Source organism: Siphateles boraxobius, unplaced genomic scaffold (genome assembly GCF_051911475.1).
Source record: "Siphateles boraxobius isolate OS27281-9 unplaced genomic scaffold, OSU_SipBor_1 49, whole genome shotgun sequence".
NCBI classification, from domain to species: domain Eukaryota; kingdom Metazoa; phylum Chordata; class Actinopteri; order Cypriniformes; family Leuciscidae; genus Siphateles; species Siphateles boraxobius.
In genome coordinates, this window is record NW_027509130.1 from 6889380 (window position 1) to 6910743 (window position 21364).

At 39.8% G+C, this 21364-nt stretch overlaps 2 protein-coding genes and 2 long non-coding RNA genes across 5 annotated transcripts in view; 1 reads left to right on the forward strand and 3 right to left on the reverse strand.

Annotated features, from left to right (window-relative positions):
* The window catches only part of LOC143711055 (uncharacterized), a 60009-nt gene extending 59805 nt beyond the window's left edge, over positions 1–204 (reverse strand). The window contains exon 1 of the mRNA XM_077202340.1: positions 23–204. The gene's annotated coding sequence lies outside the window, so the exon portion shown is untranslated. The remainder of the gene's footprint in view (positions 1–22) is intronic.
* The window catches only part of LOC143710998 (MIF4G domain-containing protein B), a 1123636-nt gene that overhangs the window by 727394 nt on the left and 374878 nt on the right, over positions 1–21364 (forward strand). The gene's annotated exons all lie outside the window — the stretch shown is intronic.
* LOC143711007 (uncharacterized) lies at positions 205–20279 on the reverse strand. Its single transcript, XR_013194722.1, has 3 exons — positions 20146–20279; positions 1193–1534; positions 205–335 (listed from the first exon to the last, which is right to left on the reverse strand). It is a non-coding gene; the product is annotated as an uncharacterized LOC143711007 (long non-coding RNA).
* On the reverse strand, positions 15928–16599 carry LOC143711208 (uncharacterized). The gene is made up of 3 exons (XR_013194784.1): positions 16463–16599; positions 16270–16381; positions 15928–16192 (listed from the first exon to the last, which is right to left on the reverse strand). It is a non-coding gene; the product is annotated as an uncharacterized LOC143711208 (long non-coding RNA).

Genomic DNA, 21364 nt, shown 5'->3' on the forward strand with positions numbered 1-21364 from the left:
TTTTTTTTTTTTTTTTACTTACGTAGTATCAACTTTGCGTTGGTTGAATAGACACAATCCTGGCCACTGTAAACTTTACATATGTATTGCCCATCATCTTCAGCTCTTACTTTTTCCAGGCGGAGGGAGAAGTTTCCATGTTGAATCTGATCAGTAAAGAAATGAGCTCTATCATGTTAATCCTGCTTCTGGACCTCTGCTCGACTCTGAGTCTGTTCTTCTCCATTCCACCTTCAGACCCTCCTTTAATAAGGATGCGCCAACATGACAGGGCAAAACCACTGAACCTCCCACAGGAACAAACTGATATTTCGAGGGACTTCTTACAGTGAAACCTGTAAAGGAAGAGACACAATGTTTCTAATGTGAAATAACACAGCAGACCATTAAAGGGTATTTTGTGCAATAATGTTTGGAAAAGAAAATGCTGGTGAAGACAATCACTGTTGTGTATATTTCTGATTATCTTGCAAATACACACTGCAGAAATTTCCACTCCAATGGGTACTTTTATGGGACTGTGCTCTCACGCTAATTTGCCATGTTTAGTAAATCTGGCACTAAGTACAAAACTCCAAAACTATTCATTGGTTCTTTGAAGAAAAAGAACAAGATTAGAACAAATGATAGTAACAAAGCTATTACAAACTGCAAGCATCTACTTTCCCAGCCAGTTTAGACTTTTGAAGTAGTTGCTGTTCTATTTGACAAAATAAAAAGACAAGCTAGTAAGAGTAAGCTGTAGTAAGAGCACAATCACAAAGGATAACCAAAAGGAGCCTTTAACAGTAGATTCCACTAGGAACACTTTGGAGAATCACAGAGAAGAAGCTCAGGAAATAACCATGCTTAACAAACCAGAATGAACCAAAGGAAACTTAAATACAAGGAAGAGTAATAAACTGAACAGAAACAGGTGCGTAGAACTAATTAACAAAACAAGGAAACTAAGAACTCAGGTAGGCAAAACAGGAACAGAACACAGTAAAAATGAAAAAAAAGAACCTGACTCTGTATAAGAATAGGGTGCAAAACAATATCTGAAAGTTATATTTATGACTGGATTCAGGCTATTACTTATTATAAAGACATTAAACTCAAATGCAATACTGTCTACAAACTGAATGTGAGTAATTGAAAACTATGTATTGTAGAAGTACAGTAGGTTCAGTTTGTTTGTTTTTTTACTCACTCAGTTTCAAATCGGTCTCGGCTGAATACACACAACCCTGACAGCTGTAAACTTTACATCTGTAAAGTCCTTTATCTTCAGCTCTCAGATTGTCCAGACGGAGGGAGAAGTTTCCATGTTGAATCTGATCAGTAAAGAAATGAGCTCTATCCTGATAATCCTGCTGCTGGACCTCTGATCGACTCTCACCATCTTCATACAGATGAACCAGAGTCTCTGAGTCTGTTCTTCTCCATTCCACCTTCAGACCCTCCTTTAATAAGCATTTGTCAACATGGCAGGGCAAAACCACGGAATCTCCCAAAGAAATCTGACAACCAGAGGGACCTTTCACAGTGAACCCTGAAAAGGAAAATACTTTTATTGATGTAAAATAGTAATGGGAAAACCCTGATCTAGACAAACCTCAGTCTTGACATGGCCATGAGGGCAAGAAGGAACATGTCAATAGATTTAGCAGGTGTAAAATAGATAGCTTCTTGTCCTAAACTAGGGTTCCTCAATTAGTTTTCTCCAAGGGCCAAATTCTTCCAACAATACATAGCCAGGGGCCACTGACCATGTTATGACAAAGTGTTTGTGCTGCTGCTATTAATGCCTATATGTCATGAAACTCTAGATGGCTCAGGCTGATGGGCCCCTAACACAAACTGATGATATTTAAAGCGTTAACTACTTGGCGCAAGATGATTGGTTCATGTCGCATCTCCACACAATGAGCTGCGCAACATTTAAATGGCTGGTTACCATTCACTATAGTGGTTTGCAGCACGCTTTCAGAGTTAGTCTAAAACCCTGCGCCTTCCCCAGCTCCACCTGAATAGATCTGCTATGGGTAATTAAAAACAATTCTATTTGTGCAGCAGCAGTACATAGCAGTACACAGCATATGAATTGGCAGTTGCAAGTTCCTGTACTTGCAATCTACAGCAGCAGCAATAATCTACAACAAAAACAGCAGCAAATCAACAGCAGCGTAGCAGATTTATTCCAGCAAGACCAATATTATGTTATGATAGAAATGTAATTATTAGTGTTGTTGAAATATTTAATAGTCACAACTACTCAGATTTTTTTCTCAGTGTAAGTAGTATGAGCATTATCAACATTTTATTGCTATACAGCTCACAAAACTACACAACCTTGCCTGTAGCTTATTTAAAAAACGAATGACCCCGCATGGTCAGTGCGGGGTGGTGATGGCGCAGTGGATAAGACACATACCTCTGGTGTGGGAGACCCGGGTTCAAATCCACTGTGAGACACCAATGTGTCCCTGAGCAAGACACTTAACCCCTAGTTGCTCCAGAGGCGTGCGACCTCTGACATATATAGCAATTGTAAGTCGCTTTGGATAAAAGCGTCAACTAAATGAATAAATGTAAAATGTAAAAAATGAACAAAACAAATCTGGATATCCATGACCTCGATGCAGAGGTAGTGAGGATGATTCCAAGGGCCCTGAGGGGTATTGCACAAAAGTAGAATTAAGAAAGCCAGGATAAAAGACCAGTCCCGGCTTGACCTAGTTGCATCCTGTGCATCCTGGCTTAATCCGTTGCACGTTTGCTGAGCCAGGATGAGAACGCGCGGATATGTCAAGCCAGGTGTATATAGTTTGGATAAATGCACGTTCACGGCATTCTTTAAAAGATCACGAAATCGATCACAGAATCACCGATCCGAAAATGGACAAAACGCGTGCGGCATACTTTTCGCCTAATGAGCAACAGCTTCTTATGGAAACGTATGAAGAAGTGAAACATATAATATGTAAAAAAGGCAATACAGCTGCTGTAATAAAACAAAGAGAGAATGCATGGCAAACAATAGCGGACCGATTGAATGCGTAAGTAGTCCAAATAACCAGTGCTCCACTGAAACCCTCATAATTACAATTCAAGGAGTTACTTGTCATTTTCAAAAATAATTGTATACTTTGCCTTAAATGTGACCAGTGAACATGCATTTAACATGAAGAATAATTGCAAACACTTACCCACTATGTGTATCTATTTAGTTTATTTTATGTCTATTAGCTCTTTAATCTTTTTACTCTTATCTATTTGTATGTAGGTTTTGTTTTTAATTGATTTGATGTAATCTATAATCAGATATTTTGCTCTATTTTTATCCATCTAATCTATTTTATCATTTGTATCTATTCCTCTTAAAGAACAAACATGTCTGGCCAAAAAAGGACTTGGCAGCAAGTCAAGATTAAATACAAGAATATTTTGCAGGCTGGTAAGTGACTTGTTTGCGGAGAACATAGGTGACATGTTTGCTGACATTTTATTGTCTGTGCTGATTTTAGCAATAAAAAAAAAAGTCATATATCTGGTACGGGGGGTGGCCCTCCAACCCAAGACTTCACCCCAGCAGAGGAGCTGGCCCTGGACCTAAATAAAGGGAAGCCAGTGATTGAAGGGATCCAGGGAGGGACATCCACTGACTCTGGCCCAGCAAGGGATACTGGCCTCTTCATACAAAGTGCATTATTGCCATACAACTGCACATGGAAAATATTGAAATCCATATATATTTTGTTTTGTAAACTGTGTGACTTTGCCTTATAGTGGCTGGTAGCACCCTTACACTTTTGGAGCCAACAGACTATGATTTGCCGGTGAGTACTCTTTATTAAATCATAGGCTTTGCATGTCCTGTCAAAAAAAATCAATACAAGTATTGAAATGGCAGAGGAAAGCCACATCTACAGCAGTGGAGTGCACTTCTGCCGATGATGAGACCGTGTCGCTGGACTCCAGAAGGCTCGAGGTATTTTGTGAAAATAGACACATTTTTTTATAAGTTCATAATAGATAAGAAGTCAGGGAAGTGGTACGAATAGAAAATATTATTTGTTACAGGATCCTGACATTGGGCAACCTGATAAGCAGCCTGGTAACATAGTGCGTATTGCCTAAAGTAAATTTACATTATGCCAAAATTCTGCTATGCTAACTAAAAGGTCTTCACAGAACTGTCAGATATCTCTACTCAACCCATCTAAAGAGACAGATCGAGCTGACAGAAGTCAAGATTGATGTGAACAAAAGAAAGCTGCAGGACATGGACCTTGAGATGTGTGACAGTTTATAGAAACACTTGCTGTAATGTAATGGGCAAAAAGGGTTTTAGTCAATTAATAGGATGTGAGGATCTTAAAGTATCTAAGATTAAAAAGACAATGCATCCAGTAGCCTACTAGTAATAGGGATTGAAACAATTCATATAATTTCAATTCATGTAATTGTGTTAAAAAGTTCAAATCTGACGTGTACAAAGGGTAAAAATTAATAGAGGAATATGTAAACGTTAGATTGATTAATTAATTTTGCAGTGCCTAATTTATGGGTAAAAAGTGTTAATCTGTGATCACCAAAGTGATCTTAATCTATGCGGCGTGATCAATTGCTTTTGTTTTCCACCCAAGTTTCCGGGGAAATCGCGGTCTTTTCCTCATAACACTAAAGTTTTCAGTGAGGAAACATGACTCTATCACTCTCGTGATTATTTCTCCCCTTTTTCAGGTGCGTTGTTGATTATAAAACTGAGTTGAGTAAATGTAATGATGATTTAACATGTTAAGAGTGTTGAAGGTGTGTTTTAGTAACAATTTGAGTAAGTGAGAGAGTTAAGTTTGCCGAGTTTAAAATGTGCGTGTGTGAGCGGAGCCCTCGCTCGGTTACAGATAAAAATAGCTTCGTAATGAGAGCAGCCGCCATTTTATGTCAATTGTGAATTAACAGATACCTATATAATATCTATTTTGCTGTGTTATTTGTATAATGTGTTTCAAGCACTTTATCGATATTTTTGGTAAATGTAGTAATGTTTATTGAGCTAAAACTACTTTGTGCTTGATTGACAGCTGTTATATTGGAAAAATGAGTTTATGTTCCAGTGAATTACAGAGTATGCTGTTGTGACTTGAATAAGCTCTATAAAGCTACTATTTTCTGTAGATCTGTAAAATGTATTATTGTTGAAATGATAACACTAAAGTTTTCAGTGAGGAAACCTGACTCTATCACTCTCGTGATTATTTCTCCCCTTTTTCAGGGGTGTAACATTTTGGAGGCACCGCTGGGATTGCTGTTCAGATGTCCGGTGGCCACATACTGGTCGCTGAATTCAGAGCCAGCTAAATCCCCCCATAACAACCCAGGCAGGGAGGAAAGTGTTGCTGTTCGAAGGGTCCTGGAACCTGGTGGTGAAGTACATGTCAACTGAGGCCATTAAGAGATCATCAGAGACAGTAAAGACCATCTGGTTCAGTTCCAAGTCCTGCACGGTAGAAGTTCCTCCTGTCCTGTCACCATGACAACCACCTTGGAAGAGGTACAGGGAGAGTTAGTAGGGAAATTCCACACCCTGACCAAGGACAACTTACTAGAGATATGTGATTTTCTTGGCATATCAGGCGAACAGAGAAGAAATGTCCAAGACAAATCCCGCATATCATTGATGACTCTTATTATGATGTTCATTGAAAGAGAGGAATTGGCAGAGTTAGAAGATGACGGCATGTCGGAATTGTTGCTACTCCAAGACAAAATGGCGGAGATGAACAGTGGCATGGATAACAAAACAGAGCAAACGGAACATGATATAGAAACAACAGGAACACATCACAGAACAGAGGAACTGAGAGCTGTAACCTTACAACAAGGAGTGAAAACCGAGCAGATTACTGCAGTCAATGCAATGATCAGTGATTCTCTGCACCAGCCCCAAACCCCTGTCCATCGTCAGGTGAGCATGCAGCCCTCGCCCAGTCAATACTGGCGCAAAGAGTTTAAAATTTCTGGGCAGATAGGTGAACCGGGCCAGAAAGAGAAACTGATTTTTTCCAGCCTTGCCCATCAGATTGAGAATGGACTTAAAACTCTCTGGGGTCGAGAAACGCGCCGGCGCGTTTTGCTGTTTTTTTTTCCACATAGCAGCAACATAGACTTAAAATACGCCGTCATTTTTGGTCATATAAATAAAAGCAATACATGATTATAAACTATAGAGGGTCTTCTTTTTTTTGTGTACACTCACATTAACATCAAAACCGTGTGCTTTTGTAAAATGAAGAAAATAAACAGGGTGTGCTTTCTGCCTCTCTGTCTCCGTTAAATTTTTTTCTGGTGCACGTCTCTAAACTTAAACAAAGCTCAGCGAATACTATTCACACAAGCATGAGCAAAATATCTTTATAATCATTTAAGTTTGTACTTTTAAAATATCTAATTCAAAACTAAAATAAATATTCTCTGTTTATGTAATCTATTAAAAAAGAGAGAGGTGTCAGCCGATCTCATTATCGTTCTCTCAGCTCATTATTCTGCTAATGTGACACGCCCACGGAGAGCGTGCGGTATTCAAACGCAAATGATCTGAAGCAACACATGCAAAGTGTCAACGCCCCTCATAAACGCAACATAAACACAACAAATGTAATCATCAGATTAATGTAGCCTACTATTTCTTCTTGCGAGGCTGTGTGAGGAGTAATCCTGGGACATTTACCTCAGAACATGTGCTGTTTTTTTTCATTACGAGGAGCAACGGATCCATCTGATAAGTAAGTTATTTATTATTATTGTTCTAATCGCGATATCATAGTGTATGTAAACCGCAAAAAGACTGTTTAAATATGAATCGCGTCTGTGTGTGAATGAATGAACTGAACAGTTTTTACCAAACCCTATTACTATACTGAGATGAGTGAAAATCGACTGAAATGTGTAGAAATAACGTTATAATGTCTTTGTATTAGCAACGTATTAAACTGCAAATTAATATTTATGCCCTAATATAGGCTCATAAAAACAACAAACGATATGCCTATGTTACAGACAAAATATGAAAGACAACATTTTGTTGACTAGTTTTGGATAGATTATTAACTGTTTAATGTAAAATATGCTACTGCCACATCGAATAAGCTTTTGTTCACCAATTTCTGCTCAAATGTTATATATTAGGCTATGTTTGTTTTGTCAAAAATAGAGTTTGTTTCAATGTAGGCTTTATTCAAACTAATGAATCCTTAACTTTGAAATATGTATGATAAAATGTATACTTTAGTTTTTACAAAGAAATATGAAATATCCATCTGAGAAGTAAGTTTTTTTATTAGACAATTTTATTAGACAACATTTCGTTGACTAGTTTTTGGATAGATTATTAACTGTAGCCTAAACTATAGACTACTGCCACATTGAATAAGCTTTTGTTCACCAATTTCTGCTCAAATGTTAAATATATTAGGCTATGTTTGTTTTGTCAAAAATAAAGTCATCAACTAGGATGCTATTATAGTGTTTGTTCCAATGTAGGCTTTATTCAAACTAATGAATCCTTAACTTTGAAATATGTATGATAAAATGTATACTTTAGTTTTTACAAAGAAATATTACACTTGAAATATTGTTATTTTAATTGTTGCTGTAATTGTAACCTTTTTAATAAAATAGCAAATAATATATTTACAAGGTAGATGTAAACAAAATCTTAAAATGTCAATATAAGCCTTCTCTTCAAATTATTTGTATTGTGTTTTATTAGTGACAAATTTGGGGAGAGGATACATATCCAAAACTTTCTGAAAATACAGTATGAGAATTAACTACACAATTACTAGAAATGTTCACCTTGGATATTATACAATTTGCAAGCAAAAATACAAGTGGAAAAATACTATTTTTTTATAGATGTTTCCAACTGTGAACCAATTTTGTTGTATATATACACATTTCTTTTCTGGTGTCCTTGTATTCTTTCTTGTGGCTCAGTGACACACCTGTGAAAAGCTCATTATGCAGGCTCATTAAGTAGGTCTTTTGTCTTCACAGGTGTGAATCAGACCATTATACATCAGTCACGCCCATTTCGCATATTGCCTTTCCAAACAAAAAGTGTTTTACTAAATTTAAATCAATGTATTGTTTTATGTGAATGATTTGGAAGGATGATTTTCAGATCATTTTGAAGCAAAAATCCTAGGCGAGAACATCCATTAGTCAAAGGTCTTGTGGACACATATTTAGTATGTGTTTTGTGGCCTTATTTCAGAGACTTTAAGTTTTAGTTTTTTCAATAACCATGCATAAACAATATTCTCTCAAAAATACAAACATGTACATACATCTTGCTAACATATTATGGTAGCCCTGTTTGTGCAATATAGAGTGAATTTACACCTTTGCCATTAACATGTTTATAAATAACTGAAAAAAGCACAAATGTTAGAGCATGTCAGAATGCTCCAGGACCCCAAAAACACATAGGACCCCAGAGGGTTAACAGAGGTTATCCTGAGGTAGAGATTGTAGATGCAGTAATCAGGGCTATTTCTCCAGGCTCACAGCTCCGCAGCTACTTGGAAGGTAAACCCCAGCTAACTCTTCCCACACTTCGATGCATCCTGCGTTCCCACTTTCAAGAGAAAAGCGCAACAGAGCTTTACAAACAGCTAACTTCTGAATCACAGCATTGCAAGGAGACCCCTCAAAGCTTCCTGATGCGCGTCTTCGATCTGAGGCAGAAAGTACTGTTTGCGTCCCAGGAGTCAGAATCAGGACTTAAGTATGACCCGGCGCTGGTCCAGCGCATGTGTTTACACACCGTCCTTACAGGTCTCCAGAGTGACAGTATCAGGATAGACATGCAGCCCCTCCTGCTAGATAGTGAAACGTCAGATGAGGTCTTGTTAGAGAAGCTTAACATTGCTGTTGCTAATGAAATAGAAAGACGAAACAAAAAGCGGTTTAATGTCACACAGCCTTCTACAACTGTCAGTGTAGTCCAGTCAGAAGATACGCCATCTGCAAAGTGTTATGTGAAGGAAGTCAAAGCGAAGATACCTGCAGAACTATTAACAGAGTTAGCTGAACTTAAGACGGGTGTAGCTTCTCTAAAAGGTCTCAGTGCAGAGATAGCTCAGATTAAGGAGACATTACAGCAGCCTATGTTTCAGTCACAGCCTTATGTTTATGCCCCACCTCCAGTTAGGAGGCCCGATAGGGAACCCCAGCCACCCCTGCCCCAGCAGCAGTATTACAGCAACTACCATCAGCCCCAAGCACCATCTGACCCTGCACAGCATCAATATGCACCTAACTGGTATACAAACCGTTCTGCTCAAGCTACAAGGAGGTGTTTTGTCTGCCAGCAGGCCAGAACAGGTGAACGCTGCACACACTGCTTCCGATGTGGGAGTGGAGAACATTTTCAAGCTGGATGTAAAATCCGGGGAGTCAGACCATCAAGAGAGGCCCCTTTAAACGGGAAAGGGTTACCGCTGAGGGACGAGTGTTAACCACAGCTATCGAAAAGTCCCAGAAATGTGCAAATTGTGCCAGAGAAGGTTCAATGGAGAACCTGAAACAATATTCATCATGTAAAGAGACACTGTATTGTTCCAAAACATGTCAAAACCAACATTGGACCAAACATAAGAAAACATGCACTCACCTGGAAATTGACTCTACTGCTGAAAAGCTTTCCTGCACAGAGGAAAATGCCCACTCTTTATCATCTCTAGCACAGGTTTGCCACCCCCATAAGGTCACCTCCCTAGTCGGTAGACAGTGCCTTGTTGAGTGTCACCTGAATCACCAACACCTCCAAGCTCTATGGGACACAGGCTCTCAGGTTTCAGTCATTGATGAACGATGGAAAGAGGAATCCCTCCCAAACGCAAGGCTGAGGGATGTTTCAGAAATCCTGGACTCACCTGATGAGCTAAGATTGACTGCAGCAAATGGGACTGAAATGCCGTACCTGGGATGGATTGAGACAACTTTTCGGCTAGCCTCTGAAACTGACCAAACAAATGAACTGATCATCCCAGTGCTGGTGATGAAAGGCTGTCACCTATCTCATCCCATCATAGGTTTCAATGTTATCGAGCACATCCTGGCAATGACCGAAAAGACAAAACGGTACAGTACAGTGAGAAAAGCTTTTCCAAGCCTCAAAAGAAACAAAGTGAGCGCTTTCATACAGGCTGTTAGTGCAGAACAGACAGATGAATATGGGGTGAAAATAAAGGAAAAGAAGGCTGCTGTACCAAAACACAGTAGTATTCAGATTGAGTGCCGTGTAGCTTCCCAGCCTTTCAAAGAGGACACGACAATGCTTTTTCAGCCAGACCTGAACCCTCAGTGGCCAGATGGACTTGAGTTTTTTGACACATTAGTCAGAGTCAGGAAAAGTGCTTGTCCAGTCATTATGCTTGATGTCTCTAACGCCACTGACCACGACATTGTCCTGCTAGGACGCACAATAATTGGTACAGTACAAACCATAATGACTGTGTTACCTGCCCAAGTCTTTGAAAAAGCTGTCACCTCAGCCACAGTGAATCATACCAGCGTTCAAGCCCCATGTAATTTTAGTGAACAGTGGGATCCACCAGTAGAGTTAAGTCACTTAGCCGAAGAGCAGAGAGAGGTAGTTAGGCAAATGCTTAGAGAAGAGTGTCACTCCTTCTCCAGAACAGACAATGACATTGGCTGCATTGAACGATTGGAAATGACTATTTCTGTAAAGGACTCGGAACCAGTCAATCGCACATACATGTCAGTGCCCAGGCCACTGTATCAGGAGATGAAAGGTTACCTTCATGACCTCATAGCTCAAGGCTGGGTTAGGAAGTCAAACTCTTCATACTCTTCGCCGGTTGTGTGCGTCAGGAAAAAGGACGGGACCCTCCGGTTGTGTATAGATTACAGAGAGCTGAACCGAAAGACGCATCCCGACCGCCAGCCAATCCCTCGGGTCCAAGACATCCTAGACAGCTTAGGTGGTAATTCCTGGTTCTCCCTCTTAGATCAGGGAAAAGCATATCACCAGGGGTTTATCTCTGAGGAAAGCAGACCACTGACAGCATTTGTGACCCCGTGGGGACTCTATGAGTGGATACGCATGCCATTCGGTCTCATGAACGCTCCTGCAGCTTTTCAGCGTTGTATGGAGGAATGTCTGGAAGGGCTCCGGGATAATATCTGCATTCCTTATCTTGACGACACACTAGTTTTCAGTAAAACTTTCGACAGCCATGTGAATGATGTACGTAAAGTTTTACAGCGCCTCAGAGAGTATGGCATCAAACTCAAGCCAAGTAAGTGTGACCTCTGTAAACCCCAGGTCCGTTATTTGGGAAGGATAGTGTCTGCGGAGGGCAGTAAAGTTGACCCAGCTGATTTTGAAGCAGTAAGAACATTGAAAGAAATCAGACCAGAGACGGTGGGCCAGCTCAGAAAAATGCTTGGTTTACTCACTTACTACAGACAGTACATCAAAGACTTTTCTAGGAAGGCCAGCTGTCTGTATGACCTCCTGAAAGCAGATTCAGAGAAAGTTTCTGACCACCCACGGAAAACAAAACCAAAGAAAGTAAGTCATGTGGTGCCCTCAAACAAGCCAATCCTGTGGACTGACCAGCACCAACAGGCACTTGAACAGCTGATTGACTGTTTGCTCCACCCACCAGTCTTAGGTTTCCCTGACTTCACTCAGCCATTTGTTGTACATACTGATGCATCACACCAAGGCTTGGGAGCAGTTCTTTATCAAAAGCAAGATGGGAAGCTTAGGGTCATTGCTTATGGCTCTCGAACCTTAACAGCAGCTGAAAAGAACTATCACTACCACTCTGGCAAGCTAGAATTCCTAGCTCTAAAATGGGCAATCACTGATAAGTTCTGTGATTATTTATACTATGCTCCGACATTCACTGTGTACAGTGATAATAACCCGCTCAGCTACATTCTGTCTACTGCAAAACTGAACGCAACTACTTCCAGGTGGGTCGCAGAATTGGCTGACTTCCACTTCACAATAAAGTACAGGCCAGGTAGAGAGAACAGTGATGCAGATGCTTTGTCAAGGATGCCACTGGATGTAGAGTCACTGATGAGAGAATGTTCTGAAGAGCTTCCACCAGACACTATTGCCGCCACGATACAAGCAGTAGAGGTACAGAAAGAGTCTGTTGCAACTTGGTCACTTCTGGCTGCATCTATGTCAGTATCAGTTGAAGGTGAGACAAACGCTGCATCAATCAGCTCGATTCCAAAAGATGAGATAAGAGGAGCACAAGAATCTGATCCGGTCATCCGTCCTGTGCTCGATTTCAAACGGTCTGGTTCCAAACCGCCAGTTAAGGAGCAAAAAGAATCCAGTTCAAAGACAAAATGCCTATTCCGAGAATGGGACAAATTGACAGTAGACAGTGATGGCATTCTGTACAGAATCACTACAGCCCGCAAGCAGTTAGTTCTACCAGAGCAGTACAAAGGTAAAGTGATGAAAGAGTTACATAATAACATGGGACACCAAGGTACTGACCGCACTGTATCACTAGTACGTGACCGCTTCTTCTGGCCATATATGCAATCTGACATTGAGCACTATGTGACTCAAACTTGTAGCTGTGTCAAACAGAAAAAGCCAAGCCATGAAATAAGAGCTCCTCTGACAAACATTGTGACAACACAGCCATTTGAACTGGTATGCATAGACTTCCTCCATCTTGACAGATGCAAAGGCGGATACGAGTACATCCTCGTTATTGTTGATCATTTTACACGTTTCACGCAAGCCTACTCCACCACGTCAAAGTCAGGAAAAACTGCTGCAAATCTCATCTTCAATGACTTTGCCCTGAAGTTTGGGTTCCCCGTCCGCATCCATCATGACCAAGGGGGAGAGTTCGAAAATCAGTTGTTCCATCAGTTAAAGAAACTCAGTGGCATGGCAGGGTCCAGAACAACACCCTATCACCCGATGGGTAATGGTCAAGTGGAACGTATGAACAGAACTTTGTTGCAAATGTTAAAGACACTGACTGAGACACAAAAGTCAAATTGGAAAGAGTCTCTGCACAAACTAGTTTATGCATATAACTGCACCCGTTGTGAAGTGACCGGCTATTCACCATTTTTTCTTCTGTTTGGGAGATCACCCAGGCTTCCAGTTGATATGCTCTTTGGATTGTGCACAGAGGCAGGTCCCAGTAACCAGCGAGACTACGTGGAGAAATGGAAACAAGGGATGGAGGAAGCATACGCCATTGCAAATGAAAATTCTCAGAAAAATGCTGAAAGAAGTAAGAAGTATTATGACACCAAAGTTAGGAGTGCAGTGCTACAGCCTGGCGAGCGAGTTCTTATTAAAAACCTGACACCAAGAGGAGGACCAGGTAAACTCCGTAACTATTGGGAAGATACAATTCACACAGTAGTGAGACAAATGGGTTCAGACCTGCCGATTTATGAAGTGAGACCAGAAAAGGGTAGGGGCCGCTCCAGAGTCCTGCACAGAAATCTGCTCATGTCCTGTGACCACTTACCTTTTGAGACACAACCAGAGATGACTAACGAGGACAAAAGTAAGAAAAAAGGAGACATCAGCCTGCATCACAGTCTCTTGACTCTGATGAAGACAGCGGGGATGAATATGACCTTCATCATGAGCCGCTACAGGTCCCCACATACACTGAACCAGCGAGAGAGTCGGAACACAGGCCTCCACCACTGAAAGAGACAGTTGTAGTGCCAGTTCCTGATATGCTACCAGCACAGCTCTTTGTTGAGAAGCAGTTGGAGGGGACAACAACCGTTAAAGACCTACCTGCTGAAGAGATGAACTTGCCTGATGATCGTCCACCAAGGGCCTTTCCTTCATTAACTACTGTTGCTGAACCTGAGGACACTGCTGTTGCTGAACCTGAGGACCCAGCCTAACAGCGGCCACAAAGAGAAAGACACCCTCCAAGACGTATCACCTATGATCAGCTTGGTAGGCCTTCCTTGTACAGTATCCAGCCACAACCGCAATTGTTCTCTGTCTACCCTGCACCAGGACTGGTTCCGTGGTTGCCATCACCACACCAATATTACCTTCAGCCACCCTGCATGTATGGACTTCAGCAATCATAATGATGACAGGTTTGATTTAATTCACAGACTGTTGCAAGAGACAATTTTCAGACTATGCATACAGATCATTGAGCCTGATGGACAGTTGAATTAACAGTATGAGAAAAGACTGCTTATGGACTGTTTATACAGCTGGTCGACAGATATGGACTGTGGATAATGCGTTAACTTTATTTGAGCTGTGACCTTTGACCTCTGCTCAAGTACGGACTCACAGAAGATGATTTTCTAGGTCCAGTGCATAAGAGACTGTTTAAGATGAATGTTGGTAATGTCGGGACGACATTTATTTTGTCGGGGAGAATGTGACAGTTTATAGAAACACTTGCTGTAATGTAATGGGCAAAAAGGGTTTTAGTCAATTAATAGGATGTGAGGATCTTAAAGTATCTAAGATTAAAAAGACAATGCATCCAGTAGCCTACTAGTAATAGGGATTGAAACAATTCATATAATTTCAATTCATGTAATTGTGTTAAAAAGTTCAAATCTGACGTGTACAAAGGGTAAAAATTAATAGAGGAATATGTAAACGTTAGATTGATTAATTAATTTTGCAGTGCCTAATTTATGGGTAAAAAGTGTTAATCTGTGATCACCAAAGTGATCTTAATCTATGCGGCGTGATCAATTGCTTTTGTCTTCCACCCAAGTTTCCGGGGAAATCGCGGTCTTTTCCTCATAACACTAAAGTTTTCAGTGAGGAAACATGACTCTATCACTCTCGTGATTATTTCTCCCCTTTTTCAGGTGCGTTGTTGATTATAAAACTGAGTTGAGTAAATGTAATGATGATTTAACATGTTAAAGAGTGTTGAAGGTGTGTTTTAGTAACAATTTGAGTAAGTGAGAGAGTTAAGTTTGCCGAGTTTAAAATGTGCGTGTGTGAGCGGAGCCCTCGCTCGGTTACAGATAAAAATAGCTTCGTAATGAGAGCAGCCGCCATTTTATGTCAATTGTGAATTAACAGATACCTATATAATATCTATTTTGCTGTGTTATTTGTATAATGTGTTTCAAGCACTTTATCGATATTTTTGGTAAATGTAGTAATGTTTATTGAGCTAAAACTACTTTGTGCTTGATTGACAGCTGTTATATTGGAAAAATGAGTTTATGTTCCAGTGAATTACAGAGTATGCTGTTGTGACTTGAATAAGCCCTATAAAGCTACTATTTTCTGTAGATCTGTAAAATGTATTATTGTTGAAATGATAACACTAAAGTTTTCAGTGAGGAAACCTGACTCTATCACTCTCGTGATTATTTCTCCCCTTTTTCAGGGGTGTAACAGATGCAAATTAAACACAAGACACTGAGGAAACTAGAACTGGAAATCCAGAAACTAGAAAGAGAAGTAAGTGACTTCAGTTCATACTGTAACCATGACTGTAACACAATGTATTAATCATTATATTTTTTTCTCTCCAAAGCTCCAAGCTGACAAGTGATAACAGCAAAATAATAAAAGAAAAATATTCCAAAACCATTGTGGTCTTGTAACTTTTTTTTATGAATGTCAAGTATACACTTTATATTTATTGATCCAGTGAAGTGGAACTAGAATTTGGGAAGATAACCACAGTGTGTGCTGCTGATTCCAAATAAAATGCATGTACACATGAAAAAGTTATATAGCCTGCATTATCCTTTATTAAGGGATGGGCTAAATCAAAACTAAATTAACTGAAATAATTTGCAATGTATTGTTCTCTAACAAGTCTTCCATTTCTGTTATCTGGGAATATGGCAGCATTGTCCCAATTAACATCCAAAGCAACTCTGGGAGCCCTTTCTTTTCTTAGGCTGGCAATATTGTGCAGCACTGTGCAGGCAACAGTCACATCACATGCTCTGTCTGGGGAGACCCTCAGGTGGTGCAGGCACTGAAATCGTGATTTCAGGAGGCCGAAGGTCATTTCAATTCGAGCCCTGGTTTTGGCATGGGCATGGTTGTAAGCTTGCTGTGCTGGGGTTTGGGGGTCTGTAAGGGGAGTCATCAGAAATGTCTCACAGGCATAGCCTTTGTCCCCCAGCAGCACACCAGAGAACTCACCTGCGAATACAAAACATAATTCTTACAAGTACTGTACCCTTGATGTTCAAGGTGCTTAAAAAAATGGGGTGGCTTACCTAGAGAGAGTCTCTGGTAAATTCTACTTGCCCGAAAGATTCTGGAGTCATGGACTGAGCCAGGCCACTTTGCCTCTAAATTTGTGATAAGGCAGTCAGCATCACAGATCATCTGTAAAAATATATAGCCTATTAAGGTCATTTAATGCACAGAATAATTATGTAGCTGACAGTAACCATAACTCATTCTTACCTGAACATTGACACTGTGGAAGGATTTCCTGTTAACATAATCTCCCTCATGTGCCCCTGAGGGGCGTTGGATACGAATATGGGTGCAATCCACTGTACCAATTACATTAGGAAAAGCTGTAACACAAAATAATGAGTGTCATACTGTGACTATGCTAATGTAACATTTTGTAGTAATCTGTTATTATTCGTGTAACCTGCAATCTTGTAGAACTCCTCCTTGATGTGGATGAATCTTCTGTGACCAGGGAAGGTGATAAATATGTGCACAAGAGATTTCAATGCCAGACTTACATTTCTTATTGTGCGGCAAATAGTGGCTTTATTGAGGTTTTCTGCATCACCGACAGAATACAGAAACATGCCACTTGCAAAGAATCGCAGTGCTACGCAGACCATCTGTGGGACAATGAGAGCATGGCTCCGTGCTGTCTTGTGCTGTATGTTTGGACCCAGCAGCCTACACAAATATCTGATGCCATCACCTGAGAATCTGTACCTCTCAGTCAGATATTCGTCTGAAAAGGCCAATGGGTCTGCCCTATCTCGGAAGACTCTTTCATGCCTGAATGCTCGTCTGAGTATTAAAACTTCCTCATCAACTACATCATCCAACAAAGGACAAGCCATTGTGAATAGGAAACACAAATCTTTAGTCTATATATACTACATATTGACCTCGTTACGGACTTAATTGAAACCACATGTGCAACTTCATGAGCCATTTCTTATTATCTCATCAACTGCAAAAAATTTTTTTTCTCATTCAACAGTACATTTATACTCTATACTTGCATATATAGATATACATAGTCTATATTCTATTTCTCATATTGTATAGTATAGTTATTTTGCACTGTGTTGGCATTCATTGTGGACAGCAAAGTAATAATTGCTCAGGAAAATCTGCTTTCCTCACTGGGTGTATGACAATAAACGCTTTAAATCTCGAATAATATATATATATTCATCAAACCTCTGACAGTGAAATGAACAGCAGTTTTCAATAATAACTAAAATAACAGTACGCATACTTAGATGAATGACAGTATATCTAGTATTTTAATGCAGGACCATGAAGTGACTAAAACACATTAATATCTAGTAGGATTTAGGGAGGAACTAGCCGATAAATCACTAGGATTAATCTTAGCCTGGTTGTTAGCCTGCTCCGGAGCAGGCTAGCTGCAAAGTGTAAATCTCCATAGTAACTTAATGTAGATTAATTTAGCCTCCCTTCATGCAACCAAGTAAGGGCTAAATTCAGCCAGGATAACTGGAAAATCCAGCTTAATCCCTTATCTTGCTTTTGTGCAATACCCCCCTGGTCCCAAGAAATTCACAGTATTAAAAAAAAACAGTAGGCAAAAAGTACCCAGATTACCTAGCCTGGATGCCAGCCGAACTTAGCCCCGTCCACAACATTTGAGGTCGGGAAGTTTGGTCTGGACTTTTGTCCAGCTCAGATCATAGTTGTGAAGCAATTGTGCTCGAACCAGAGCTGTTCGGACCAATCAAATTGTCAGGGCGGGCTTTATACGATGATAGACAGATGATCAACAGAAACGTAATGATCCACGTCACCAAAGAGCACTTGGGTTGAATTCGTTTACTACTACAAAGGTGGTTGCCGCTGGAGAATTGAGATGTGTAGATTCCGCCATCGCTTCTGTTGTAGAAGATATCGACAGCGCATTAATTTTAAAAGAGGAACAGAGAACCGCGAATTGGAAAGCATGCGTTTCTACATTGCACACGTCGAATCGAAAATATGTCAGGAACAGAACAGAACGGGGTATCAGTTTACTGTCTAAGACTAGTTGCAAAAAGTTGTTGCCTTGATGATGCTGTGGAGCAAGTAAGGTATGGTGGAGGATCAGCTAGGCTATTCCAGTTTTTAGGATTAGTATTTTGAATGAATGAACCGAAAATTATTTAGCCTGTGATGCAAGAAAGCAGAAGATAATAGGTTTGCCTATGGTGAGGGGTAATGTACACGGAGACAAAAACACAGAATGGTAAAAGCTCCCAGACTAGCTGCAAAGTACATTTATTGACATAGTATTGTATGTTGATGTAAGACTTTTAATGAGTTAGCTAGCGTAATATACTACATAACATCATCACTTCGGTTTGTAATCGTTCCATGCAAGGGAAAAGCAACTAGAATCATTGCTTAATAAAAAAAAAAAGCAAAAAAATATATAATTGCCCATTTGAACTGAGATAAATGTTGGGACCTGGGCATGTGGATGCATTTAAAATTTGTGTTAGTCCAAAATAACATTATCGAATTAAACAAACTTGCATACATTATATAACACTAACAAATCTAAACAGTTTTCATTTGCATTAAGACCTTTAGTCTAATGTACTTAAAGTGTGTGTGTACTATAAGTTAAGCTTGAAATATCAATTTCAAAATCATTCTGATGAACAGTGTTGGGAACGTTACTTTAAAAAAGGTAATTAGTTATAGTTACTCACTACTTGTTCCAAAAAGTAACTGAGTTAGTAACTGAACTACTCTATAATAAAAGTAACTTGTTACCAGGGAAAGTAACTATTTGCGTTACTGTTAAAAAAAAAGTTGCTATATGTCAAAGAATTTGGATTTTTTTTTTTGCAGTTTTCACAAGTCACAAGTCATGAGTAGAACAGACAGGTGTTTCTACATAACTTTCGATATTTATTGCACGTCGACAGACAGCAAGAGGTTTATCCTGCACTTCAAGTATTATCTTTGTAAGATAAGTAAACCGTTACACCATATAAAGTGCATTTAACTCTATATTAAATCAAACTCTCTCAACCTGAGACAACTGGTCAAGTAAACAACATGTACTTCCAAGTGTTTTGTTCACAACAAAAGTCAACTTTTAAACAACAAAAAAAGTGTGTTTAGCTCTGTAGTCTTATTCTTAATTAAATAAATCAAACTCCCAATGTCAGACAACTGGTCTGGTAGACATTCTCTACTTCAAGTACTTTCTTCAAATGTAAAGAGTTAAATAATATAAAGTGTGTTTGCAGTAACTGTAGCAAATTAAATAAATCAAACTCTAACAACGCCATACGTAGCCATTTAATTCGCTATTAAATAAGAGATCTAGCGCTAAAATGTGTTGTTTTTGAAATCAAGCTGAGCGCTCGTTGCCGCTGCTATCAGTGTCATGGACACAGTGTTATCTTGAGGCTCGCGCAGTCTTCACTCGGATAAGCTCTTCAATCTTTCGCCGTTGTGAAGACTATTCATTCCGGTGAAATCAAAAAAATAAAATGCACACAAATGTCCCTGCTTGATATAGACTGTAACCACTGATGAACATATTCAGTTTTGATTGAGAGAGAAAAAAACAACTATATGAGGGTGGATTCGAACCCATAACCTCTGACACTCTTGGCAACAATTCTACCACTAGACAAGTGGTACAAAAGTACTACTAGAGTACTAGAGTAAATGCCACAAGAACTAAAATTTGTGGTATAGAAACGCACTTTCATGAGATCGGGCTGCAGCAACACATGCACGTGTAGGACGTTCCAATGCAATTAGGACAGGGAAATATTTAAGACAATGCATTCCACTCAGTGTAGGGGGCTCCAAAGTCACAAAAAAAACACAAAACTACATCCAGTTGCTTTAATATTTTTTAGTATTTGTGTATTGCCGGTACTACTCACCACAGTTGTATTTAATCCCTTCAAACTGATCATTTGAGAAATTGCAACATCTGCAGTAGATTAAACAGCAGGGCAGGAGTGCAGATACAGACGCAGCAATGCAGAGAAAAAACACTATTATGTGAGAAATAGAGAAACCCGCAAAAACACAAGACAAGACATCAGCTCTGAACAAAGATGAACAGTATTGTGGAAAACTCGTATATTAATTTACAAACATATTTTTACTGGTTTTGTGGTTCTAAGTGACAGGTAACACATACAAATGTGTTCACAGGGATAGCAGTTTAAACACCAGGGACCAAATTGTATCCTATAAGAATGAGTACAAGGCCGATTTTATGTACGCACAAAAGTTTAGATTTATAAAACTGTATACATACCAGAACCTGCACCAAAAAAATAAAATAAAAATCAACAATGAACTAAACAATCATAAAACTCAGTTTCACTGACATATATCAAACTCAATTTTCATATTTCTAACTCACCCAGTCTCTCCAGTACCACAGTTGTATTGGCTGAAAGTCTTCCAGTAAACACTTGACACATGTAAACTCCTTTGTCTTCAGTTCTGACTCTTCAGTCTGAGAGAGAAGTTTCCTTTGGGGATTTCATCAGTGAAGAACTCAACTCTGTCTCTGTATCGCTTATTTGATGAATCTGGAAACGCCTCATTGTCTTGATAGAGCAGAACCACAATCTCTACATCTTCATCTGTTTTCCTCCATGAAAGCTCTTCAATGTGTTCAGGTTTGATGTGAGAGTCGACAGAGCAGTTCAGAGTGACGTCCTCACCCACAGATGCAGATATGGAGCGACTCGATCCTGATACCAGCAGACGCTCTGAAAGAAGAAAAATAAATAACAACATATTTCTTTACAACCCATTCTCACTCCCAAGGCGTCAAAAACTGAAGCATGGTCAAGCGCCCGAGGCGTCACATAGCAGACGCCGAAGCCGCCCCTCGGCGTCACTCTGTGACTCATTAGGAACTCCATTGCTTTCAATGGGAAATCTGTGGCGGCAAAAACAGACGCGAATTGTATCAGTAGGAAATAGTGTCGAAGAAGTCTCATTCCGAACACATCGCGATGTTTGGCATCAGGTCACGTGTGCCAGATGTTGGTAAGTAGTCGTAAATACGCTGACCAAATAATGTTTGCTATAATGTCTTTTCTGTTTGTCGATTAATCAGATTAGCTCTCTCATGTTCAG